Genomic DNA, 5,934 nt, shown 5'->3' with positions numbered 1-5,934 from the left:
TGGTGCCACAGTGCGGGGAAGCTGCTGCCCAGGACCCAGGTCAGGGCGCTGAGCGAGGAGATGCATTAAACACGCTTCAGGACTTACTCTGCTCAGTATCCTCACGGCCAAAAGTTCAGCAGTCCCTGAGCCGGAGGCTTGTGTTTTGATAACATAAAACAACACTGCGGGATGGGAGAAGGGGAGCATGGCTAATTGAAAGTGCACCTGGAATTGAGGCGTGTTGACTCGGGACATTTAAGGTGACTGTGATTCTGTTTCACCGCAGCCCGGGAGGAAGCATCCCCAACATTAGTTCCCGTGTGGTCGCTGGTGAACCTGCCTTGAGCTTGTGAAACCTGGCGATATCTTTGATGGAGCTGGCAGGCATTTGCCTTGTCTGAGGGGAAAAGGAAAAAAAAAAAGCAAAGAATGCCATTTCCCTTTCCAAGAAAACGTGGAGAGGAAAAAAATTAATAAAGACAACTATCCTTTCAGCTGTGACAAGAGTGTGTTATGCTATCAGTACATAAACTTGGCATTTGAAAACTGTAGCAGTATTGTAGCAATATTTGATGCTAAAATTCTGTATCTTATGGCAAAAGTAACCAAAGAATGCTAATTAAAGAAATTAGCTTATTTCTGTATGCACTCACTTTAATTATTCAGGGACTAGTGCTCTTTGCCAGACTGTTCTGCAGCTCTCAGTCTCCCAGATTATGCTTTCCAGTTAGTCACATCCCTGATGCCGTGGCTCTCCCAACTCCTGCTTCCCTGCGCAATGAAACATGAACTGTCTGACCACTTTTGCATTTGCAAAAACGCGAGTGTTTTGCTGGCAAAAGTTTTTTGTTTCCACACGGAGAGTCTGGCCAGGGCTGGAGCCGCCTGCTCGCTTCTTCAGGTGTAAGAACTGTTTTACGGCTGGACTCAATCTTAAAGGTCCTTTCCAACCTAAATGATAATAAGATTCTGTGATTCTAAGAGAGACAATTGCAAATGCAGGGTGTTGTGTGCTCCTGTGCCCTCAGGCCTGCAGTATTCTTATAATTCCTCAATCCCCCTCGTGGGATCTCTTACCTGCAGCCGTGCTTTCCAAATTGAAATCAACACAAGGCCAGGCTCCTCGGCCGGCAGGAATCCAAACGTGATGCACTGCTCCCGGCCTGCAGGCAGGGAGAAATTTCTTTCTGGCAAGATGCTTGAGCCATCCTGACCACACAGAAAGCCCCAGAGGATGCTACATGGAGAAAAGAGAAAGTCCTGCAGGAGCAAAGAAACGAAACCGAGGAAGAAATGAGACATTTACGTGACTGCGAATAAATGAGGTGCCCAGAGGATGGCAGCAACCGGCTGGGCTCGGAACAGGGAGCCCGAGCTCCCCTAAACCGCCAGCTCTGGGCTGTGAGAGACGTTTGTCCGTGACAGGAGCTTTGATGGGTTGGCAAAGCCGCGCTGCTGCTTGTTTTCTCTCTCAATTAGTAAAGACAACTTAAGTTGTGCAGTTGCCACACCCGAGCGAGAAGGATTTAACCAGATTCCCTGAGAAGGTGGAGTACTGCTGCCCTTTGAGAAAAAAATCCCACCCAAACCCACAGTTCTGCAGGTACATAAGGACACTTCTGGCTGCTGCACAATCCCCTGCCAACCTGAAACACTCTCTCCTGGCCCCCCCGCCGTGTTTTACGAGGCCTGGAGGCACTCAGCTTGTTCCAAGGGATGCCACCTCCCGCTGCAAAAGCAAGGGCTGAAGTCGCGCAGTTTCTGTCGCACTGGGGAGCACCCACCACATCTCACGAAGGCAATGCGAATAAACTCTTCCGTGTGTCCCGTCCCTCCCCTATACCCACGACATATGCAAAATACCAAAGGCAAACCACACCATGCTCACGGGGCAGCTGGTGAGTCGGCTTTCTGCAGTCAGGACAAGAGCTGTGTCAGGTCACTGGAGGCCTCTCGTCTCCCTGTGTCTGTTGACATGGGCCCATCACTGTTGCTTTGGGCCTGCAGGAGTTCTCCAAGGGAGGGAAACGCTGATACCTTGTGAAGGAGGGGTCGAGGTGAGTCCAGCAGAGCTGCTTCGGCAGGCTGAACGGTGTCGGTACGCAGAAGCAGTCCCCGAGGTCTCGGAGCCTCCCACATCAGCGGGTACGAACACAAAAAGCCTTTCCTCATGCCTGGAAAGTTTACATTTACTCTCCTAAGCACCTGGCACTTTTTAATTACAAGCAGGGCTTCACCCCAAACCACATCCTCTGCTGTAAGGTATCAGCTGTGGCTCAGGAGCACCAATGGATCTAACCGGACCAGGGTTTGGGTGAAAATGCCCCGGTTTTACAAGAGAACGCGGGGGATTGTCCTGCCACTCAGCCCTACAGCAAAATGGCCTTGGGCATCACAGGACCTGGCCTGGCACAGCCAGCCACAGCGCACAAGAGGCCAAAAATGTACAGGCAGAGCAGACTTTGCAGCAGAGGCCATAAACTGCCGTTGGAAAGTGCCGTTTGGACTTTAGGAGAAGCTTTTTGCTGAGGAGGGCTGTGCAGGGCTGCAACGGGTCACCCAAGGAAGGGGGAGGAACCTCTGTCAATGGGGGCTTTCAAGACTTGGCCAGACAGAGCCCCGATGAGCTCATGCTGGCGATTCACCCGCTTGGAGCAGGGGGTTGGACTAAAGACCTGCGGGGCCCCTTCCAGCAGCACTTTTTCTGTGTTTCCATGACATACGGGGCGAAGCAAAGCCTCCCGGTACTTTTACCCAGAGCAGGACCACATCGCACGGCCAGAGAAAGGCTACGGGACCCGGCTGTCACCCCCAGAGCCAGCTGTGGGCCACCCTCTCCGCAGCGCTGCCCGTTTCTCTGCCGGCCTTAGCCTCAAATTTCAAACCGACTTTTAGCCAAGAAAGCGGAAATTTTCCCAACCAGAACCACTCCTGCTAATTTTCCCAACCAGAACCACTACTGCTGAACTATCCCCAAAGCACCGCGGGTGGTGCTAGACGACAGCCGCTTGCGTGTTCAGGCCCAACATCTTCTTCTTGCCAGGCTCTCGGTTTCTGGCCAGCTCGCTCATTAGCGCTGGTTTCTAATGGGGTTTTTACTACCTGCTGAGAAACATAGACACTACCCTCAAGCCTAATAGGGTCAACAAGTATTAGTCAGGCTTCATACACTGGTTCAGCATCACTGCCTTCTCTTTGAGGCTTGTCTTCCCTCTCCTTTTCCAATAGCAGGTAGAATTCAAGCCTTACGTTAATTTTCTCCACCTCATTTCATTTAGAAGTTCTTCCCAGACACTCCTATCTGCTTTTGACTGATGTCTTCAAAATGAAGACAGAAAGAAAAAGTCCTAATTTTTTTTCTTTCCTTTATTCTCCCCACCGATTTTGTGCCACTCGTTACACAAACTGAATTGCAGTTTCTCGCAGTAGCTAAGGACATCTCTAGTGCTGGGCTCTCCTATGAAGCTGAGCAGCCAGCCCCTATCTTTGTTGGAGGAACAACATACCTGGGCAGGGTGAAGAACCTCTGCTTCAAATCAGTTCATGAGCGACATAAAGGTGATTCAGGGAAACACAGCCCCGCTAACCAGAAAGTTGCAGTTTGGTGCTGAAAAACATCTAAACAACCCCTTCTGAAGGATCTTTCTTCTTTCATACCCTTCCAGTCAGACACAGAGGAAGGCAATACCTTTTAAACTCCTCTCCTGGGAAAAAAAAAAAAAAAGTCCAAGACCATGGGAACTGCAAAGAGCAAATAAATATTTTAGCACCACCCTAAATTAGGGACGCTTGCGTGCAGGATAGCCTTTGCTCACTCAGAAGAGGAGCTCCCTGTCAGAAAGCATCATTGCCAGGTGGGGTACAGACAGGCATCCTCTGTCTAGCTGAAATGGTTTCGTACATGAAAGCCTTCAGCGGTTTGCTACCACTTCTCAGGTGGAAATTACCATCTCCACATCCAGCCAGGATTAACAGGTCAAGGGAGTGCTCCTAGCGAGCGACGATGCCAACCCGCTCCGTGCGGGTCAAACCTCTGCCCAACGTGGTTGGAGTCTGTCGGGCTGATGCGATGCCACGGTGGATTAGGGTGGGAACACGTGACCAGCCCCAGCAGCAATAAACGGTGGAGGGTGATAATATCTTAAATAAGTCTAGCTGCTTACAAAGGGTTTGTGCAGTTGCCATACCTCGGCACACGTATGAACCAGAGCCCCACAACCCTTCGTGTCTTCAGCAGATTTTTCACCAACAGACTGGAAGGTACATCATCTCCCTCCCTGATTTTAGTCTTTCATGCTGCCGTCCTCAGCATCAGTCCCCCAAAACCAATAACCGCCGAGACAGCGCGTTGCAGGAGGGTCGCCTGGGAAGGAAGGCGCCGAAAGAGAAACAGCATCAATTTGGTTGCCTGCCTTGCTGCAAAAGGAGCTAAATCTTGCCTAGGCAAAGCCAAGTTCCTCCTAAACAGAAGGACAAAAAGCGCACTGTCTGCTCCGAGTGCCATCAGAGATGCTGCGGGGGTCAGATACAAAGCCAATCTGTACGCACAGACTCACCTTCCCTGCTGGGTAGTAAAGCCCATGAGTTGTCGGGACTGCTGCTGGATGCCCACATTCAATTAACTGGCCTATCTGGAGAGCAAAGTCCTCCCAGTCCTACTCAGCAAAGTTTGCAGGAGGAAGAAACAGATGTGCAGGTGTGGCTGTCCCACCTACTCATAATCCTGTTTCCGTTTAACCCAGCAGTGCTCACATTGCAAAGGTCTTTGGTCTTCTGTCAGGAGATGTGGAAAGCACCATCGATCCTATCTCACGAGGCTTCACTCTCTCTCCAGGTAAACACACACGCGTTCTCCCACACCCATGGAGAGCTGCTGGTGATAAAGACAGTTTTCGCCTCCTGGCCAGCCCTGCAGATTGCCTCTGGGAGGCTAAAGGTCTGCCCGCTCCTTTCCCTGCTCTGCTCTTGATTTCACACACAGCAGGAAATTTGGAAGACAACTTTTTTTTTTTCCTCTTTTTTAAAATTCGCAGGTCTGATTCGGAGTTTGTCCAAGGCACTTGGCAAAGCTGCAGAGTGACGTTGGCTTGACTGAGAACACGAAACGCTGGCTGCCTTTCCTGCCAGGACACAGCCAGATTATCCTCCAGGACTTACTTTATTTAAGAGCGACCCACAGCAATGCTGTTGGAGGGCACGAGGGAATCCAGACCGGTTATCGGCCCTTCTGCTGTGCCCAGGAAGGGCAGCTCTTCTTAACTTGGAAACTAAAGCAACAACGACAAAAAAACCACCAGAAAATGGATATAAGGAGAGCTGTCAGACCTGCCTTACACATAACAACCTTTCCACTGGCTCTTTTTGTAAAAAGTTATACTCTGCTCCAAGCCATAGCTCCAGATGGATCAAGCCTTTATGAATTAAAAAAGCACTCAGTGACGGGGTTATGATTTCCAGTGGGCCGCAGCCCAGCATCCCGACACAAATGCCATCAGGAAAGCAAAGGCTGAAGCAATCACACTCTAATAAATCATATCTACCTAGAAAGGATAAGATTTTAAGGAGCAGGGAGGCAGGAGGAACATTCAGAGCACACTTTGATGCTTCCCTCTTCAGACAGAAGGGCGGGGATACTTGTTCTTAAGGACCGTAAAATACTTACAGATGTTCCCGTAATCATTGATGACAAACCCTGATGCCCCTCGTGCAATAGCACTATTACAAATGGGGGAAAAAAAAGCACACGACTTCCAGTGCTGTTTTTGCCAGCCGGTGTAGCGTGAAGGAAAGATTTCTCAGTCTCTGTTCCGTCCTTCCGGGAAGCCAGATTTTCTCCGAGGTTCACAGAAGGGTTTCTGAAGGCCACATAGGGAAACCAAAGTGGTGGAGAGCAAACCAGGCCACTGTCCAAGGCAGGGAGGAAAAAGTGGAAAAAACTGTGGAGCAGTCTCC

Source organism: Cariama cristata, unplaced genomic scaffold, assembly GCF_000690535.1.
Source record: "Cariama cristata isolate BGI_N322 unplaced genomic scaffold, ASM69053v1 scaffold19772, whole genome shotgun sequence".
Taxonomy (NCBI): Eukaryota; Metazoa; Chordata; class Aves; order Cariamiformes; family Cariamidae; genus Cariama; species Cariama cristata.
The sequence above is the reverse complement of the archived record's forward strand: the minus strand, read 5'-3'. Positions refer to the sequence as shown.